Source organism: Acomys minous, assembly GCF_964271855.1.
Source record: "Acomys minous genome assembly, chromosome: 1".
Taxonomy (NCBI): Eukaryota; Metazoa; Chordata; class Mammalia; order Rodentia; family Muridae; genus Acomys; species Acomys minous.
The window spans coordinates 153,134,051-153,156,131 of NC_140483.1; the positions used below are offsets into that span (position 1 = coordinate 153,134,051).

A 22,081-nucleotide genomic window follows, 5' to 3' on the forward strand; every position below is an offset into this window, starting at 1 on the left:
AGTGAGGTAACCCAGACCCAGAAAGATTCACATGGCATATACTCAATTATAATTAGACACTAGCCCAGCAGAGATGGCCCCTACAGTCTTCACTTAGCCAGAGATTGGGATAGATACTGGGACTTCCTATTGGGACTTCAGGTGAGAGAGGTAAGGAAGAATGGAGAAACAGAAGGATCCAGAAGGTCTTAGAAACCTACAAGTAGACCATCAAGTCTGGTGGATCTGGACCCAGGCAGGGTCAGCTCAAACTGCTGTACCAACCAAGCACAATGCATGCAGTAAACCTAGACCCCCTATTCAGATCTAGCCAATGGACAGCACATTTTCCACAATTGTGTGGAGAGCAGGGACTGACTTGGACATGAATTCTGGTGCCCCCTATCTGACCACTTCCCCTTGGTGGGGAGACCTGGAGACACTCAGAGGAAGAATGAGCAGGCTACCAGGAAGAGACCTGATAGGCTGTATGTGATCTTATAGTGGGGGAGGAAGTCCCTTCTGTCACAGACCTAGGAAAGGGGAATAGGGTGAAAGAGGGAGGGAGGGGGAACAGGAAGATACAAGTGAGGGGTTAACAACTGAGATGTAATCTGAATAAATTACTTAAATAATAAAAGAAAAGAATCATAACAGCTTTAAAAAGTAAACAAGAAATTATCCTAGTTCTATCAAACTTTGTCGAAGACATGAAAACATAATAATCTTCAGTAGAAATAAAATCTTGATCAGTAAAAGTTTTGTTTTGTTTTAAAATCCAGGTAAACAACAGAGCAGGAACAGGCCCCACTGTTTACCTCAAATCAGTTAAAACTTAGAGTAACTTGACTCATTTTTTCTGGAACCTTCATGAAGCCATATTGGAGTTTCTTAGGGTGCTCTTTAGGCTCCTGGGATTTCCAAGTTCCTCTGGGGATTCAAATCACCCTTTCTTAGTCACAATAACAACGGGAGTCCCACAGCTAATTAAAACTGTCTTTGTTTCTCCTGTTAGCCCCCAAATCACCATTAATCTCCCAACAATTTTAAGAGTATTTTTAAGACAATCATAACTAGAAAGGATTGTTGGGGTGGGGTGGGGGGTTCTGTTCACCACACGGGAACATTCTGCCAAAATCCACACCATTTCCTGTTTGGGGTTTGGGTTTAGTTTGGGTGGTGTCTAGGGCCTCACACATGGCTAGGCAATTGCTCTACCGCTGAACTGCCTCCTTGATCCTATTTAAACTTTTTCTTGTGGGACTTCCTCTAAGTTGCTTAGGCTTGCTCTGAACTCAATCCATCATCTGAACTTTACCCCAACAACAGAAATTTAACATGAGATATTTTATTTTCAGGACGTAGGAAGGCCCTTAGCTTGTGATCCTGCTGTTTTGACCTCCCAAGCTGCTGGACTGCAGGCCTAAGCCACCAGACCCACCTACTATTTCTTATGCCATCAACCCCGAACCATCCCATGAAGAGAAGCCATCATGGATCCTCGAGGAATGCCTGGCTAAGTCCAGTTCTCTACCAGAGAAAAGCACTTAAAGACCAAAATTCTATCTTGTCCCAGTGAAAGCACCATTGTGGATTTTCTTTTAGCAGACAGGGTTGTGTAGGCCAGACTGGCCCTGAACTCTCAGAAATTCTCCTACATCAACCTTACACTCACCATCACGCCTAAGTCTATGCGACTCCAGGGATCCAGCCCAGGGCTACCTGTGTGCTAGGCAAACACTTCACCAACTGAGCGGCATGCCAGCCTTGAATAGATCCTTCTTACTAGCTCACCACACACATCTCAACGTTGCTTACATACAATGATGTTCCGTGTATTGAGTATCCCTAAACACGGCAAGCTCTGTCTTCTGCAGTAAGCTTCAAACTCAGATTTCCAGCTACCAAGAGAACACCTTTCTGTGTAGTTTGAGACATGTCTAGTTTTAACAAACTTCACCACAACTATGGTCTTCTCGTGCCCCATGGTCTCATCTGGTAACGGCATCACAGTGACCAGCTTACTTCCGTTCAAGACCGGCCCAGTGCACCCCCACAGGATTTGCCAGAAGTCGTATAGTCCAGGCATCTTCCCCAAGCCTGTCACTCACATGCATTCCTTCTGGGCCCTTCCTTCTGACTCTTAGGCATGGGCCTGACTCCTGCACCCAGCTGCCGTGCCAATCAACTCCTCCACCCTCAGAAGAGCACAGAGAACTCTGCGTAAACTTTGGTTTGGAGTATTTATCACTGGGCTGCCCGATCTGAGTCATCTTTGACCATGTCTTTCCATGTTTACAATCTAATTGAGAGCAAGACCCGTGCCTTTTTGGCTGCCGTTTAATTTTTCTTTCTCTTTCTTCTTAAGTCTTCTCAGCCATGCGTGAGGACCCAGACTACTCTACGCTATCAGATGCATGGAGGTTAACTGACAGGCTCGCAGATACAAAATGACTAGAAAGCAGGTGCTGCTGAGTCAGAGAAGTCAGTCAGCCTGCCCTGGCCTTTGAACCTTTTTTTTTTTTTTTTTTTTTTGGCTGTGTCTACTCAGCAAGGAAGGCAAGGGCTGCTCACTGGAGCTGCAGTAAAGAGCTGGGCGGAATCTTTGGCATGACAATAATCCTTTTCCCAACAAATCAAGAGTCGAAGGAGGCAAGCAACCCCTTGACAAAAGGCAACTCTGCTTTAGCTAGGCTGTGTTGCTCCATTGTGAGAACACACCACTCTTATCGTGCCCTGATTAGCCTTCTGAGGAGGTGGGGGAGGCAATCTTTGCTTAATGCTCCCTACAGGGGAACCTGCCTATAATGAGTAACTCTACCTGTCTCCTCCAGTCCACACTGCTTTTCTACCTAACAAAAGGCTCACAGATGCCTAGCATGTGCTCGCGGATGCCCCTTCCCCCACCCCTTGCTTGAGACCCAGGGGCAGCAGAGCCCTCGTGGAACGGACACGCCCTGCCATGGCATTATTCATCTTAGCTGTCACACAGCTGGAAATGGTTTTCTGTTTCCCCCTTCATAACAGGCATTCCAATCACTGACAAGAGCTCTTTATTGAATGAAGTCAGGCTGTATCCAAGAAGATCCATGCAGGCTCTTCTGGCTTCTGCTTGTCACCTTTGCTGGCAGCCTCTGGTACAGCCTGGCTAAGACAAGGGACAACAGAGACAAATAGAAACATTCCAGCACGATTACACACGAATATATAACCATACACCCATGTGTGCAAACAAGCATATGCAGTGTACGAGGCTTAGGCGAGCAAAGGCCAAGAATAGAAGATCTTAGAATAAAGTAATGACAAGTTAGTTACCTCAGATAGGCAGCTGAAGTGACAGTGGCCTCAGTCTTTTACTTCACACATGTGTGTGTACTATTTGGATCTCTACACAAAACCATCTACAAATGAATACAGTGCCGCTCTTCTGGCTGAATGCTTTCTATAATGTTTGTATCCTTAAGCGATCTCAACAAGACCTTAAAAGTCAAACACCAGACTCTTGATTTTCTAGGAAGACAGCCATGAACTGACCAGAGACGCTCGCAAGTCAAGAGGAGGAATGTCCAGACGGAAATGGAAGCAAGCCAAGGCAACAGACAAGACACGGCTGTGTCTGGCTCTGTTTTTTTACAACTCCCAGGTAAATCCTGGTGAACTGTTTCAAGTTTATAAAATGAAGGCCTGGATACCAGGCTCCTGTTCCTTCGCTGAAGGGAAAACACCGATGGGCCTTGGAAGAAAGGGCTGAAATGGAAAGATGGCTTAAACGCTGTCCTCTGCACCTGAAGGCATTTCAGAAAAACTTCAGTTCACATAATAGGACAGAAAGCAGAAGGGGGTGTGGTGGTGTATGGCAGGGATTCCTGACCCGGGAAGCCAAGCCTGGGCTACACAGTGAGATACTGGTGTGTGTGTGTGTGTGTGTGTGTGTGTGTGTGTGTGTGTGTGTGTGTGTATAAGAGAGAGGGGGGGCCTTACTCACATGGTTTGTTTCCACCTGCCTCCCACCTGTGGGTGAACATTTTTTTAAAAACCCTACTGACCATGAACAAGCCATATTCGGTTGTATTGAGGGGCCCGTGAGAATAGAAACTGGACTTGGGAAGCAGATACTATCAGTGCCTGTTCCTGTTTCACAGATGTAAAAAGAAAAGCCCTTTGACTTAACCAAACCTTTAGACGCCATCTGACTCCCTCCAGTTTGATCCCCTCTGGGCTTGGTTTATCTCCTAGGGTCCTTCAGATACTAATCTCCCATGGTTCCTTGTAGATCTTCCACATCTCCACTTCCATGGCCTTGACCCTTGACTTGGAAAGCCCAGTGTCGGTGTCCCCTGCACCTTTGACTTTGATGTTCCCATAGTACCAGGGGTCCAGCATTGAGAGTGCTCTCCGGATTCTCGGTTAGAGGTGGAGGGGCCCTGGATTGTTCATTTCTGTTCATGTCTGTTCAGTACATCCCTGGTACTCAGCCCGAGGCCTAGATGCATCAGTGGTCAATGACACACTACCAGCTTGAGCAGATCTTGCTTTCGCTGCCTCAAATCCATCTCCCTCTAAAGAGCCAAGACTATCTTTTATTGGGCCAGAAATTCACTAAAGAGTTGGGAGAATCACTGGGACACAGGAAAAGAAACCTGATTGTAGCAGGCTGACAGCAAGACTAATCTAAACCATTGTTTCAAACTTAGATAATGAAAAAAAAAAGGAGGGGGTTGGAAACTCAGGTAAGGTGGTAGTTCATCCAAACAGTTGGGATGTTGAGGCAGGAATAGTTTGCTGTGAGTCAGAGGCCAGGCTGAGTTTCATAGTTTGGGCTAGCCTGGCACAAAGGGAAGGAAAGGGGGAGACCTGGAGTAAATGAAAAGGGAGGGAGGCAAATTTGCTGAAGAGAATGGTTCCCTGCTGCACCCCTCAGTGAGCCTGGCACCTCTTGAGTCATGGGCACCCAGAATGTCCACAACAGACAAAATGTCCTTTAAATGACAGTTACGACCTAAGCAGAGATCCAAAGCCACATGCTACCAGCCAAGCGTTCTCCTTCTTTGGAGGAAGAGGCTGGCTCTGAGAGCATTTTCCTTTATTTCTGTGCTACCGCAAGCACACCCTGGCCTACCCCACTCAGGCGCGTACATGTTTGTTTTAGCAGTCGACTAAAGCTAAGAGTCTGCCCTGTCATTATATCACTTTTTTAAAAACCGTACCACAAAAGGAAAATAAATTATAACCTAAATCCATGGACGCATTAAAATAGTTCCCTTTCATTTGCAGAAGGGGAAAAAGAAGCCCTGACTTGCATGTGAACATCAGAGTTAACGTGTCCATAGCACTGGTGGGTGGCAGAAGAGAGTGTCCCCGTGGCCCGTGCTAGCAAGCGTAGTGTAAGAACTAATGCTATACTGTAAAAGCACTAACTTACTGAGACAACAGGCCAAGAAATGTCAATACAATCCACCACTCACTAAAAAGTGACCTTATAAGAAATCCTAAAATAAAGTCCATCAGCCTTGGTTCCCCAGATTAATGAACTAGTTGATTTTTTTTTAACCATGCCAAACTAAGTCCCCATTCCTTACAGAAGATTAAAAAAAAAAAAAAAAAAGTAAGCAATTTAAAAGCAACTAAGAGGATCATGCACTTAAATTCTATCCAGAAGACAATAAAACGCTAACCAAATCTTGTTTAATGGTGTCTCGTTAGCAGCCAGGCATCTCTAGACTCAAGGGTAATCCAAAGTCTTTACCCAAATCCGCTTGACATGTAGCTGAAAACTCATCCATTCTCACCAGCCACACAAAGGCAGAAGACAGGAGAGGGGTCCTGCACTCTCCCAAAGGAATCCCACCAAGATTCTCCCTGAGATATAATGGGCTAACTGCCTCAGAAATGAAAAAAATAAAAAATAAAATAAAATCAGTACCTATTACTCTATAAGACTGAGCAAGGAGCTTGTATTGCAGTATTGGAAGTTAAACTCCATAGGGGATTCTTAGGACCACCGCCCACCCCCGCCCCGCCCACAGGCCTTTAAAGGAAGCGTTAACCCTATTCCTGCAGTAATAGTCCTGCTCCCTGGTCTGTACTACACACGTTCCACTCTGTGGCTAAGACACTATGTATAATATAAACAGGGTCAAGAATGCCAGTTCCCTGGAGAATAGTCCTGTTTAAGTTAGCATTAGCCAGCAAGCTTCCTGTGCGACCCGTGAGCCTCATCCATTTCTACCAAATTAAGTTTCCCAAAAGGAAGCTATCCTATGGAATGGGTGAGGGGGGAAAGAAATGACACACAGATTGTTCTAGAAGAATTCTCTAACAACGTATAGTACACTGGCAGTGGGTCCTCACAACTTAGTAGCTGTGAGCTTACAGTGGAATGTAAGAGGACACACATTCAATCATTCCTCAAACATTTCGCCTTTGTTCTGCTACGCAGTAGGACTTGGGGTCTTCAAATAATGCTGAGCCATACCTCCTTAGAGTGGCATCCTGGCCTCCCTCATCACCAAGGACACCCACTGTCCCTGTTGATCTTTTAAGGCACACACCATTCTTCAAGCTATTCCACCACAGCTGGAATTTCAGGTTCCGCTCCGCAGCCTGCCAAAGTTCTCAAGACATCTCTGTCACCACACAGTGAGGCAGTAGCGCACGCACGCGCACACACACACACACACACACACACACACACACACACACACACACACACACACGCTTCTCTGTCTACACCACAGATATCTGTATTCCCCACCTTCCGCACTTCAGCTCTTGCCAGAACCCTTTTTTTTTTTCATCATCTTCCCATCTGTTACAAGAGTCCAACGGCTGCTTGTTGAATTAAATTCTTCTCTTTCCCTCCCAACATTCAAGCACATCCCTAACATATTTAAACACTAACACAGCAGAGGCTCTGGAATTACCATCCTTTGCAAAGAGTAAGAAACCGGATAGAAGATGCTTACTTAGCAAAGCCAGAACTGACTTATGTGACAGCTTTATGTCATAAGCAAACCACGTCCCTCACATGTGTAGACATGAGGACACCAAGGAAGGGAGAGAGGAAGGAATGAAGGAAGAAAGGGATGTGAGAGAAAGGGAAGGAAAGAAAGCAGGGTAGAGATGGAGGGGGTAGGGATGCAAGGAGGAAAGAGGGGCGGAGTGGACGAGAGGAGGGTGGGATACAGGAGGAAGGAAGGAAGAGAGGGAAGGAGCAAAGGAGGGAGAGACTGAGGGTGGGTGGCCACACGTTAAGCACAGACATTAAAAACTCAACCTTAAGCTAAACTTCTAAAGACATTGTGAGCCAAATAATTGTAGCCTCCCAGCAAAACCCGCATGGTGCATTCTGTTCAGAGTACAACTACTTATGCCAAGCATCGGAAGTGATCCTTTCTCCTTGCAAACACAAATTTCAGGCCAAATATTATTGTGCACTCAAAGACTCAGTGACTAGGATTTATTCTTCCCCCAAATGCTCCCACTAGGTCAAACAATAGACTCTGTAAAAGCCGACATCTAAGATACAATCTGAAAAACAAAATCAAATACATTCTGGAAAACGCTTTGAATGAAAACAGAAGTCTCTAAAATGCTGCCGCCGCTTAAATTCCGATTTCTGTGATTTTTCTTCTCCCTCACTCACAGTAAGGCTGAGCTTTAGATGGCCACAGCAGCTGCCCGGAGCTGAGGATGCAAAGGGCAAGATGAGCCGGTGGGCGGTTGATGCCTAGAAAAGGTCAGGCCGCAAGGATCACTTAAACCTGATATCAGACTTAAGCAGCCTCGCTGGCTTGTAATAATATGGACGGCAGGAAAAGAAAGTTTTGTTGGTTCCCCTCGTGAGCAAAGAAAGAAAGAAACTAGAGAAAACCAACTCTAGCTCAAGTTCTTTCCCCGGAGCATCGCCTTTCTGAGAGGTTTCTTTAATTCCGTTTTCTTTCGGTCGCCCTCCCCTTATTTCTCCACTAGACTCACTCTTGCCCGTTTTCCTTCTTCAGCTCCAGCTGTCCTATCATGGAGGGATCACCTACCAGCAGCTCCCAGTTATTAGGAAGATAGATGGGACAGCAAAGATCATTCCTCCCATTCATTCCTGTGATGAGGACGCCAAAACCAGGAGCCCGGACTCGGCTCAGGTTGCACCGCTAGGGGACGCTGCGCACAAGGGGGCTCCGATGACCAGGCCCAGTTCTGCAGCCTTACTTCTCAACCTTTCTGCCTTAAACTGCTTCCCTCTCTTTCTACATTTTCCCCCTTCAGCTTCACACTCAAAACCAAATAAAAGGGGAAAATAAAATAAAATAAAATAAAATAAAATAAAATAAAATAAAATAAAATAAAATAAAATAAAATAATTACTGCTTTCGTATACTTAGAGCCCTGGAGGCTGCATGTGAAGAGCCAAGGGCAGACACTAAACACTTATTACCGCTGTGTGTTCATACAGCTGCCTGTGGTGCACACGGCCTTTATGCCTAATGTTGGCTCCTCTCCTCGTCCTTGGTTAGCAATAGCTATCTCTGAGATGGGTAAGGCTTAAGAGTGAAACTTTTCACAAGCCAGCACTCGCTGGAAACCCACATGGAAGAAAGCGCCGTAGATTTCAACTAAAAAGAAAAAGAAGAAACGCAAGCAAAAGGAAGGAAGGAAGAAAACTCGAGAGGACGAAAGAAGGACTGAGAAAAGAGACAGTCTAGGGCCCCAGCCTGGAAGCAGCAACAAGCCCTGAGTGCCTCACATCAAAGGCCAAATGGCAGCAAAGAAAAACAAGCCAAAAGTTTAAAGCCATCCACAGTCAACTCTCCCGACAGGAGCAAACAACCATCAACCCATCTAAGCAAAGCCAGGTCCTTCCCCTAACTTGCAATTCCCAGGTACCGGCTAAGCCTCAGGCAGCCTCGCGGACACTTTTAAGTTCCTTAGATTCAAGGGACCACAAAGTCACTGGTGAGCGGTGAGCTGAGCGCGGGACACGGGGGCCATCTAAGTCGTCCGGGACGCGACACTAAGGAACTTGGAGCGCCCCTCGCCAGCCCTCTCGCGGCCCCAACCAGACCCAGGTAACCAACAGGAGACTACCTACGTGTCACTCCGACGGATCTTGGGGAGTACTGACCTGGCCAAAGGGCAGGAGGGCCGCCGGGGCGGCTGAGGCGACTTCCCTCCAGGCTAGGTTCCACTGGCTGGTGCGGGAGGCCAGGGCAGCCTCGCCTCCTGCAGGCGGCCTCACACACGCGCGCACACCCACCCACTCCGGGCCCGCGGTCGGGCGCGCGCACTCATAAGCGCTCACGCGCACAGCTACAAAGCTGCGGGTGGTGGGACAGCGCGAGCCGATCGAGCCGAAGGGAGGCAGGGCCGTCGCCACCCGCGCCAGGGGACACCCAGCCGTCCTCCTTTACCTTCTAGGTCCAGCTCCTCTGTCCGTGCAACCCTCGGGCTAGCCCAACCCAAGCCTCACCGGGCTACCGCCAGGAGGCTAGGGAGAGCAGCGCTGCGCTCGGGGACAAGAGTCACAACTCCTAGGGCGTCACTGCCAGCCCAGTACCGACTTCCCAGGCTCTGGGAGCGGGCAAGCGGCCGAGAAAGCGGCATGGGTGCCAGCTTCCTTGCCTCTCCGCCTTCTGGCGCTTTCTGCCCCATCCACGTAGCACAAGTCAGCAACTCCCCGCACTCCTAGGCGCCGTACCCGAGCCACTCTCCTTACCTGCGTGGCACCCGCAGCGACCCTGCCTCCTGTGGTCCCCTCCCCCAATCATTCACTGAACTTCCCGCGCTGCTGCAGGTCGGGGAAGGGGGGCGGTGAGGGGAGCCTAAGCTTCCCATTCAGTACCTTCCCTGCTCTCTCCCCCAACCCTCCACATCAGACACACCCACCTCGGCCACCCCGGGGGCCCCTCCTGCGCTCACCCCAGCGCCAAGCCTCTTGCAGAGCTTTGGTGGACTCCCTGCATGGTGCATTTTCCGTCTTGTTCCCTCTTGGCTTACAAGGGCCTGGAGAAAACCAAAAACCAAAAACCTTGGTGTATGGCCTTCTCTTAGCTTAGTTTCTAAACTTTTCAAACAGTACAAAGTTTCAACCACCAGGGACTTCAGCCATGGTTAGCTTTGCAGCTAAAAAGGTGTATGAGTCTCTGTGACTTTACAAAGGCAAATCAAAGCGAGTATGGCTTTGTGCCCCTAGAGCTATGATTATAAATTTCTCTTCCTCTCTCTTAGTATAACTTTGCAAAAGCAAACTATGATTTTCGTGGGGTGATTAAGGACAGGGCAAGGAAAGCACACCTGGAGTTGTGGGCAGGAGCAGGGCCTAAGAATCATTTTTCTGGAGCGTACCAGCCCCAGAGCCTTCCCTTATGTCTAGAGAGGAGACTCTCCAGCCACGTCATGTCACCCACCTGCTTCACACTCCAAGCCCCTCAGAGTTTCTAGAGTACTCAGAATTCTCTGCCACTAGCTACAGCTGAGGCCTCCCCACATCAAAAGCAGATGCCTGGAAGTAAGGGGCTGAGGGACATCTAGGGCTGTTGGACCACAGTTAAAGCGGACAGGCTGACAGGATTGTAGGTGACAGGGGATGAATGGTAGTGAGGGAGTGGATCGCCCAACCCTTGCTTTGTAGAAAGAGGTCACCGCCAACAGCGATGGCAGAGCCTACAAGACACTGGGGTTTGGTTAGTTTTTAAGCTTTCAGCAGGTTGTGACTTGAAGGGACGGTGACCATTTCCTGTCCGTGGTTTTCCGCCGTGCTCAATATTAAACTGTAAAGCTGGTCACTGCTGACTCAAAGCTGTTTACTTTTAAGAAACGTTGTTCAAGCTGGGCGTGCTAGCACATGCCTTTAATCCCAGCACTCAGGAGGCAGAGGCAGGCCAGTTGCTGTGAGTTCAAGGCCAGCCTAGTCTACAAAGAGGGTCCAGGACAGCCAAGGCTACCCAGAGAAACCCTGTCTCAGAAAACAAAACAAATATTGTTCAAGCTTTGCAGCTGTGATGACTCTCACCTGTAACCCCAGCCCTGGGGACTTTGAAACAGGAGGAAGATTTGCAGGCCAGCCTGTGCTACATGGCGAATACCAGGCTAGCCAGGGCTGTACAGCAAGGCTGTCTCTCTCAAAAAACCAATGGGGAAAAACAAATCTCTTTTTATAAGACTCTGCTTTCCAAGCCTGTTTTATACCAATTTATGACTTATTTTATAATTACCTACTTAAAGGATAAAAATTACTCCTAATTATTGCTAATATATTCATGGTCAGTGCTAACTCTGTTCTTGACAACAAGCAGGTGTTGCCAGAGGTACATTGGGTGCCTAGTAAGTGCAAGGCCTGGGCTTGATCCCCAGGACTGACAAATAAAAGGTAAGTAAGCTGATAAGTAGAAGCCACTCCCTACCACCGATAATGGTAGTTGACTTTAAACTAGTAGAAAGTTGGGATGAATAGGAAACCATCATGTATTATAAATATATGTTAAAGAAAATAATAATACACTGAAAGGGATTTCCCCTCTTACCTATAGCACAAGTGAGCTCAGAATACTCATTATGTGGAGCCTACTTTTGTTTCTCTTACTGCTCACCCCACCTGCTCACCCTGCAATATTTCTATATCTAATAAAAAGGATATTTTAAAGTGATTTCATGATTAGCCATTCCTCGACGGTTAAAGGCACAAGGTAAATGAGCTTCTCTTAGCTTGCATCCACCTTGAATAATTTTAGTATGTTGGTTTCATCTCTTGCGCTCTTAGGAATGTAGTTGCTTCTGTCCCAACTATGTATTAACTACTTTAACTACCCTGTGGTTCTTTGAAACCTCAAATGAGGGTGTCTGTCCTCGTTAAACACATGTACTCACCAGTGCATTGGGGGTGAAAGATGTACCACAGGAATACATTGCTAGCCTAACATGTATTGGGTTTGATCTCCACCACCACACATGCACAGACAGACACATAAACACACATACATACACATACAAACATGCACACACATATATACACACTCATACACATATGCACATACACACATACATACACATATGCACATACACACAAACGCACACATACATACACACACATACATATGCACATATAGATACCTACATGCGCATGCATACACACAGGCACACACATACACAAATGCACACATACACACACATGTATGCAGAGAGAGAGAGAGACTTGCTTTATAACTTGTTTACTCTATTTACCATGGCCGGAATGAAATAAACAAGAGGTCTGCCTGGACAGACCTGTCTTGCTGACAAGCAGAGGCCTGTCTGAAGGAGACGGCTCTGCAGCAGCTTTAGGTCAACAACCAGAAGTAGGTTAGGTGTCCAGCACAGAAGAGAGACATGAGACACAGTACACTCCTGTGCAAGACCCAGACTGAACCATCAAAACCAGTTTGAAATGAGGTCCAAGTATATAAAAACAGCACGGCAACTGTGCACCGTGTTCCACAGAGTTCCAAGTTGTCTTGTTTTGGTTTTGTGTGCTGTCTAGATCCCCACTTTCACAATGTAGCCCAGGCTAGCCCTGCATGCACTGTGAAACCAAGGCTAGCTGCTCTCAAACTCTCAGCAATCCCCCAGCCTCCGCTAGTGCCATGTTATAGGTATACGCTGTGCTCCAAGTTGTCTTTACCAAAGACAATGTATTGGAATGAATTCCTTACAACACTAACAGCTATGATGTTTAGATTTGAAAAAAAAAAAAAAAGAGGGTGGGATGACTAGACACACTTTACCTAGTGTGGGTCTGGGCCCTCCTACCATTCAGGGTGAGACCCCCTTCTTTTGAATGCACGCCCTAACCCTACTGCTCTCTGTTCTAAAGAGTTTCTCCTGTGCTCTGCCAAGCAGCATGTGTCTCAATGTGCTTCTTCAGGTGACTTCAGCAGAGTCAAAAAAAAAAAAAATGCCAAATAGCCAATGCTGTCAAGCATGAGGAAAACACTCCCGGCAACATGGGAGGATTGCTGAAATTTGCAGGTTCAGTGAAAGACTGCAGCTGAGGGCAGTGACAGAGTAGGGCACGTGATGTCATGTGGCCTCCACATACACATATGTCTGCAAACACCATACACAAACGCATATACACAAACCGTCTTGAAGTATACCCATTATCCAGTGGTCCAAAACTTGTAAACAAAGGAGCATTTACTGCGGTCTGATCGTTTGTTCACAAGGGTTTGCTGCAGTTCCCCTGGTTCATTTTTCCTCCCTGAGTTCCCTTCCCTCTGGGGTGGGGGACCTACTAGCCAACAACCATAACTATCAGCCCAAAGATCTGCTGGAACTTTCCTTCCCCTCTTTAATGTAGAGACTGATTCAAGAACATATTTTAGGAAATGGTATCCTTTGAGGTTTCAGCCGGCTTGAGAGCCTCTCTGGTGGTGGTTTCCCCCTGGGGGTGGGGCTCTATTTTAAAAGGCCAGAGGCAAAGGTGGGTGATGAAAAGTTGCTCTCTTTAGAAAAGAAATGGCCAAAGGAGGCTCCCGCTGGAGCTATGTGTGTAGCTTCCTGGTGTGCACTAGGGCAGCAAGGAAACTTAAATCTGAGACTGAGTGACCTTGCATTTACCTGTATCTTGTCAGATATCTCTGTGTGAGTAACTCGGGTAAGATTGGACGTGGACTGGACGGCTGATAATCGCCCATCTCTGCACTTCTCCCTACCTAGCAGGTTATGGGTTAGCAAGGGAAGGCAAAGAAAACTAGAATACAGGAGCATGTGTCGTGCATAACATTTTAGAGCTAAAAATAGACATTTCTTTCTATTAGAAAAGTGTTCTGTGGGTCTCCTTTTCCTTGAGGGGAAGGGCTGTTGGCCCCAGCCCACAAAGGCAAGAAGATTCGAAGGCAAAGCGCAGGGCTTTGAAGGCCAGCCGAGAGCAGGATGGAGAATGACCACTCAGGGAACCATTTCAAGGAGCTAGTTCAATTGTATTCAGAGAGAACAAACTATATAGTCCTTGGGTAGTGTGTGTGTGGGGGGGGCTCCCAGGATAAATGTTCATAGTTGGTTGGAACCAGGCACTTTTAAGGATGCTTGATTTGCATTTGGCAGCACGCTTTTATCATATGACCAGGAACACAGTACCTAAGTATCCTATAGGCACAGGGAGGAAAAAGCTAGCAGGAGCTGTATCAAAGGTCATATATCAAGTGTAGTTAGGGGCATCTATGTCTAAAGATGAGGTCCAGGTCAGGCAGAGCATAGCAGGCCCTGTTGGAGAGAGGGAGTCCTGCACCGAACACCGAGCTCAGAATGGCTATCTGGACGGGGAGGACTGCAGCCTCAAACAGCAGGGTCTTCCAACAGTGGTCAGAAAGGCAGACAAAACGAAATATTACCAGATAAAACAGAAGGAGAATAGGAACATTTCTGGTAAAACTGACAGAAAGGAAATAACTCTGAATATGAAGATTTTAATTACAGTTTTCAAGAAATGTTTAAGCTAAAAATAGGGTGGTCATTAAAAATTTCAAACAAAGAAAAAATTTTTTAAAGAATATATCTAATTAACCATTAAGTAATTTGAATTACAGTTTTAAATTTTACTCATATAACAAGATCAAATTTTGATAACTATGACTGACCATATTCACACGTGGATAAACTCAAAGGATTTCAAAGAATTAAGCAGGATGGCAGGCGCCTGCTACCCAGACACTCAGGAAGCTTAAGCAGGAAGATGACAAGTTCAAGGACACCCTAGAATGTGTAGACCTTGTCTCAAAAGAAAAGAAAAATGTTCAAAGAAAAAAGAAGAGGAAGAAGGAGGAGGAGGAGGAGGAGGAGGAGGAGGAGGAGGAGAAGAAGAAGAAGAAGAAGAAGAAGAAGAAGAAGAAGAAGAAGAAGAAGAGCACCTCAATTTTATGAGCTAATAAATCTCATTGCTAAAATTAAACAGACATAGAAATAGGCCAGACTCATAAAGAATAGAACAGTAAGTCCTACCCACAATGGTGTCAAGTTCAGAAATAGGTTTTAACATAAACATCTGAGGTTAACACCGCAAATGTAAAGCTGGCTGGCCGATTTGCTTTTGTAGAGAGGGGGAATCAAGCCTACAGCATGGTCCTTACTAGGCCACTGAATTACTGCTGAACTATCTCCCCCATTTGTGAGAATGGTTTAATATTAGAAAACGTAAAATAATTCAACGCTTAGTTTTGAAAATGTTCTCAAACAAGAAGAAAGAAGAATGTCCAAAGCAAAATAAAACATTGCGACCACCAAGCTGGTCTAGAGACATTGCTCTTAGTGATAATTCATTAGAAAGTTTCCTATTAAGGTGAGTAAGATAGCTTCTATTATGTACATTCAATAGTGAACTCTAGCCCCTTGTCAACAAAATAAGACAGGAAAAAGAAGTTAGATGCTTTTAAGGTTAAAAACAAAGAGCTATTGTTTATGGACAATATAATGTCAGCTTAAGAAATCCCAACAGATTTTATAAAGTAGTCCATTAAAAACAGTGAGCGTCGCAACTGTTAGGCTAAGATCAACACAGGAAAAGGCCCCAGTAAACTAGAGGTGAGTTTTGAATGCTTCCATCGACAACTGCCACAGGACTTTAGGACAGCTTGGACTGAAGCAAATACCAAATGCTTACATGAATAAAATCATAGAGCTCTATTAAAATAAGTTTCACAGACCTTGACACGGTGACTCTAAAATTCATGTGGCTAACTGAAGAATATAAGGGTCTTAGAATAATCAAAATAACTCTTAAGCAACTGGTGCCGGGGCTGATAGACAAATCCAGAAATAATATCACATATAATTAACTGGTGAATCAATGCAACTTAATGCTAAGGTCCCTGGCACGCTATATAAAGAAAACAATGGCTCCTTTCTTTGCTATAATTTTACAAGCATTTTTAGAAGCTGCTTTTTATTCTGTTTTATGTGTTTGAGTGTGTCACTTACATGGACGGATATGCACCAGATTTGTGCCCGGTGCTGGCAGAGGTCAGCCGAGGGCGTGGGATGCCCTGGAAGTAGAGTTAGAGGAGTGCAAGGTGATGACTGGGAGCCACCATGTGAGTGCTGGGGACGAAACCTTGTCTCTTGCCCACTGAATCGTCTCTGCAGCCCTGGGTTTGCACACTTTTAATAAGTAAAAAAACTAAATTTTGCAAAGCGAGACTTAGAAGTTTCAGACTCTTCACCACTGCAGGGGGAGACTGTTCCACATAATGTGAAGCAGTCCCAAGCCCCATGAAATAATATGACCCTTTCTTTCAGATAAAATATGACTGTTACAATACGCTAGGTTTTCCTGAGCTAAGGCAGTTGTTTGGCTATCTTTGCCAAGTCACACAATGGGAATATCCCAAGAACTGTGAGCAGTACTGGGCCACCCTGAGCAACAGTGGGAAAGGAGGACTTTTCTATACTGCGTATATTTTGTGTAATTTCTTTTGTTCTGTCTTGTTGGTCCCCTTATATCTTCTAGTGCAAGGTGAAAACAATAATGCTAATGTCCCATCAACAGAAGGCTCTGAAGCTGTTTTGGGTATAGACCCAACCTTTGAGAACCTAATCAAAGCTGTAAGCAACATACTCTTGTGTGTGTGTGTGTGTGTGTGTGTGTGTGTGTGTGTGTGTGTGTGTGTCTTGTAAGAGACATCTTAGCTACATACAGAGTATGTTCCTGGATTCCCAGCTAGTTTGGACTTCTCAGACACTCTAGCAGTTACTTAAGGCCATTGCATTAATAATTTTTGTATCTTTGTGGTTAAAACATTGGAAAGAATCACCCTAGGAAGGAAGGGAATATTTTGGGTCACATTTCAGAGGATTTCAGTCTATCCATTGGGTATCACTTAGTGGGGCTTCCTGGTTCACAACAGCAAGGAGTGTGGCAGAGGTAGTTCACCACTCAGGCCACCAGAAAGCAGGATACCAAGCCACAGTCACGCACCCAGGCTATAATGCTCAAAGGTCCATCCCTAGTAACCTGTGACCACTAGCCAGGTCCCACGCCCAAAGGCAGGGCAGCCTCCCAATATACTTCCACAACATAATGGAAAAAGAACAAAATACATTGAAGATTCAACTGAAACAGCTGTGTACCCAGTTTCTCTCCAGGAGATTATAATATTAGTGGGTTATTTATTTATTTATTTATTTATTTATTTATTTATTTGGACAGGAGTTTCTCTGTTTACCTTTGGCTGTCTTGGACTCTCTTTGTAGACCAGGCTGGCCAAAAACTCACAAAGATCTGCCTGCTTCTGCCTCCTGTGTGCTGGAATTAAAGGCATGCACCACCATGCTTGGCTCTGAGCGATTCTTCTTTTTTTTTTTTTTTTTTTTTTTTTTTTTGTAGTCCAATTTTCTAATTTTTAAGCAATTAACATAGTGAAAATATTCACATACTACTGAATAACTAATAACTCAAAAATGTTGACTAATTAGATTCCTTCAATAAGTAAATACTTGTGGCGCACTTAAGCATCTAGCCATCAATAAAATCCCCCAACATGTGTTTCTTCAAGCCTTTTGCCCATATTGGCTCTCTGGAGTGGTAATACTAACACCAATTTTGGAGGTTACAGGTGATTGGCAGCACTAGTCCTGACATCTTTGTTTTTTCTTTCTCTCTCTCTTTTTTTTTTCTTTTGTATTTTATTTTATTTTGAGATAGGGTCTTACTATGTAATCCTGGCTTGCCTGTCACTCACTAATTAGACCAGGCTGGCCTACAACTGACAGATATCTCTCCCAGTTCTAGGATTAAAGGTGTAGGGCACCACACCAGGCCTCCAGAAGCCCACTTCTGTTGACACAAACACCATGTTTGGATTTTCGTTTTACGAACAATAAATCTTATTCTCTATGACTCTAAGCCTGGAGTATCTACCTGTTTACTTTAGCTTAACCTGGTTATATATTCACAGACTTTCGATTGTCAACTCAGAGCCTCAGTGGCACTCGTCAGCACACACTGAGGGTACGTCAAAGAAAGTGAGATGGGTCTATTTTCCTCAGACTGAATTTCACTGAAAGAGAGCAAAAGAGAGGTTTGTTACATCTTTGTGCAAAGTCTACCTGATTAGGCACCGACTCTGTCTACCTGCCTCTGCCAATGTCCCTGCACTTCTCAGAGGCTGAGACATGCTCTACCAAAAGCAACAGCAAAGTACATTCCAGGGTCAGCACACACACACACACACACACACACACACACACACACACACACACAGAGAGAGAGAGAGAGAGAGAGAGAGAGAGAGAGAGAGAGAGAGAGACAGAAACAGAGACAGAGACAGAGAGACAGAGAGAGACAGAGAGACAGAGAGAGAGACAGACAGAGACACAGAGAGAGACAGAGACAGAGAGACAGAGACAGAGAGAGAGACACACAGGGACAGACACCCACACAGACACAGATGCAAGTGTACACACACACAGAGAGAGAGAGAGAGAGAGAGAGAGAGAAGGAGAGGGAGAGAGACAGACAGAGAGAGATAGAGACAGAGAGACAGAGACAGAGAGAGAGACAGATAGAGAGACAGATAGACAGACACCTACACAGACACACATGCACGTGTACACACACACACACATGCGTGTGCATGCACATGTACACACAGCAAGTTGGCAATACTAAGAACAAACTATTGATATACCCCAAATGGATAGAACCCATGCTAAAGGCCAGCAAGATGGCTCAGTGGGTCAAGACTCACCACCAAGCCTGGCAAATTGAGTTCCATTCTCAGGATCCACACTGTGGGAAGAAGTTCTGACTGTCACATGCTCACTGTGGCAGGAGCACTCTCCAACACACTCATTACAAATAAATAAGTAGATGTAAAGTAATACTGAGCAAAAGATAGATGTGGAATATTACTTGCTATATGATTATATAAGATTAGGAAAAACTAATCAATTACGACAAACAAAATGGTGGATGTCTAAGGGATGGAGAGAGACTCAAAGGCAAACAAGGAAAGCCTCAATGGCTAGAGAAATGTCTTCTATCATTTTTAGCACAGTAGTTACTCAGTGCATATAACTGACTAACCCCAGCAAACTGAATCTTACTTACTAGTAATAAAATTTGTAAATCTCACCCCAGTTATTCATTAACTCATATAGTTCTAGAAAGGGCTATGTAGCCCAGGCTAGCCTTAAACTTTTGATCCTCCTGTCTCTGCCTCCAGGCTGCTAGGATTACAAGCATGTGCCAGCACACCTGACTCAATAATACATTTTTAAATGAAAATGAAATTATGTGGATCTATTGAAAACAAATGAATGTGTAATAATGTTCAACCACAAGATTGTTTGGGGTTTTGGTTGTCATTAGAGATATGACCTTAGAATACCTAAGAGCAGAAAGTGATTGTGTAACTGTATAAACAGACCTGTCATAATCATGTCCCAAGAGAAGTTAGCTTTATACAAGTGTCTGGAGTTTGTTTCTATGCAGACTTCCCACTGCCAACACCCTAGTTCTAGACAGGATAAAATATGCTTCAGTGGACAGTGGTGTGCAGTAGGGTCTGGTTGTAGTGTGGTGTACTAATTCTGAGATGGGCTTCTACTCAGAGTTTTATGCATATTGTCTTCTCCCTGCATTTTTACTCAGGCATGTATGTGACAAGACAGAAAAGAGAAAGCCAAAAAATATTTACAGAAAGGTTGAGAGAAGCTCATTCACAGAGTGATATGACTAGACAGATATCCCCTGACCGGAAAACATGCTGTAGGAATGGAACAGTGACAGGGTGAGGTCTGTCTATTCTGAGCAGAGAGCACCTGCTTCCTGGAAGAGGTGATAGGGAGGTCAGCAAGACTTCAGAAAGGAAAACACTGCAAATAATGTCTAGATAGAAGGGTCCAAGTTGCAAAACTACTCTCCTCTAAGGACCAGAGGTCACCATGCAGAAAAGGATGATGAGGGAGCTAAGGATGCAACGTAGTAAGATCTGCAGTTCAAGGCTGTCCTTGGCTTCATGGTAAGTTCAAAGCCGGCATGGGGTAGGTGAGACCCTGTCTCAAGACAACAATAAAATAAAAAAGAGAGGTGCACTTGTTTGTAGAAATATAGATTAAGAGAATATGGACGTTACCCTGTAGGGACAAGTCTTGGGAGGTGCAAATGAAATCATAATCAACTCCAGAATGAAGGACAGTGGACACAGTCCTCCCATTTTTACTGTAAAGGAGAGGTCGAAAGTGCCACACCTGTTTATTTCCACACACGCACGGAGACGGAGGCAGTCTGGGTCAGTGTGACCCCATAAAACAGATGAATGAGTTTGCCATCTGAGGAAAGAGGGAGAGTACCTGTTGGCTTGGCAGCGGGGGCTCTGGCTTCATTACTTTTGTCACTGCCATGACAAAACACAGGACAAAAGCAACTTAAGGGAGGGAGCTATGACAGCACACAGTTTGAGGGGACAATCTGCCATGGCAAGGGAGGGAGGAGGAGAAAGCTGCTCTAGCTACGGCAGGAGTGTGGAGGAACTGGCCACACTATGTCCACAGTCTGAAGACAGAGAGGCAACTGTTAGTGCTCAGCTTTTCTTTTGTTCTTTCTTTCGTTCGTTCTTTCTTTCTTTCTTTCTTTCTTTCTTTCTTTCTTTCTTGTCCCTTTTTATTCAGCCTAGGACCCCAGCTTATGGGCTAGTGCCATCTATATTCAGGGTTAGTCTTCACTCCGTTCCAGGGGCAACAACACACACACACAACACACACACACACACACTCACCCACATGTGCATGTACACACTCACACACACTCACACACACTCACACACTCACACTCATTCGCACACATATGCACTAGTAGTCAGCAACACATGCCCAAAGGTATATCTCCTAGGTGAATTCAAATCCAAGGCAAGCAGATTAATGGCTCAGCATAGTCTCCTGCTCACCAAATCCAATCCAGTGAATGCTGTTTCTGATTATGCAAACTGCCAGCTACTGAAGCCAACTCGGACCGGCTGGAACGTAATATTACTGGAGGAGACCAGTCGGCAACTTGCTGGCCAGTTGCCTAGATTGGGCTTCTTCCATCTTGGAAGGATTAGTGGTTTATATTCTAGAGACAGCATTCTATTTCCTATTCTTGAAGCCCATCCTGATCCCTTTCAAAGGCTGTGGCCAGCAGGTGTTAGTAGCAGGACCGTCCTCTGCAGCTTTTGAGATAGAATGTGGTTTTCCTCGGCACATTCTTTCAGCCAGTCATAGGCAAAGTGGTGATAGCCAAGATGATTCTCTTCTCATGGTGGACCATGGCCAATGCGTAAGGAGACGGTCTAAAGGGAGACATCTCCAGTGGGCTGTCTTTGCTTCCAAGGCCCAAGTTAGGCTAGGAAAGGCGTTGCAGGGATGGGGGCTAGCTGCATCAGGGTCTCATGACGTCCTCATCCTTGCATTGCTTATCCATCTCTTTCTTCCATAGATATTTCTCTCTTAATAGACACTGCACTTCTAAGCCAGCCTCACTAGCTGATTCTCGGGAAGCACAACCTATAACATTGTATCATCCACAAGTATCTTAGCTATCTACCTATTTATTATTAAATAAATTTCATGTAATAATCTTTCCCTTGATATTTTCAAATTTCCTGACTGGGAACTGTTGTACTCACCTTACTCTGTCTTATATTAGTATTAATACAGTAATATGATATATATTATTAATATAAACAAATTAATACTGAGTGTTTATGTTCATATTATAGACTTAGAAATTTGCATTACGAAAGGCAGAATAGGTGGATTTAGTAATCATGCTCCTTAATTGATATGCCTGTCATTAGAATTTGTTTTTAGTCAAATCCTTCATACTGACTTCCTCCGGTTCATTTTGTTATTCTTTCTAGTTTCTAGTACTAAATACTAAGTTCAGTTTATTCTTTCCTTCTAATTATTTTTTAAATGTTCTGCAATTGATATACAACTTTACGCTTTCTATTTTAAAAAAAGGCTTTGTGACTTGTAAGCTTAGATTTTTCAAAAATCTACTTTATTTAGAGGTCTTAAATGCTTCTACCTCCCTTCCAACCCACAAGCCAGAGGTAGTAGAGAACAAAGGTTAATAGGGGCAGGGAATGTGGCCCTT

The 22,081-nt window shown here is 45.0% G+C and overlaps 1 protein-coding gene across 6 annotated transcripts in view; it reads right to left on the reverse strand.

Annotated features, from left to right (window-relative positions):
• Positions 1-9,826, reverse strand: part of LPAR1 (lysophosphatidic acid receptor 1) — a 111,069-nt gene extending 101,243 nt beyond the window's left edge. The window contains exon 1 of one of the 6 annotated variants that reach the window (XM_084779229.1): positions 9,689-9,826. The gene's annotated coding sequence lies outside the window, so the exon portion shown is untranslated. Of the gene's footprint in view, positions 1-8,012; positions 8,032-9,064; positions 9,250-9,383; positions 9,531-9,688 lie in introns of those variants that run through there. The other 5 variants (XM_084779228.1, XM_084779227.1, XM_084779231.1 and 2 more) reach the window with 5 other exon arrangements.
• Positions 9,827-22,081: the final 12,255 nt, after the last annotated feature.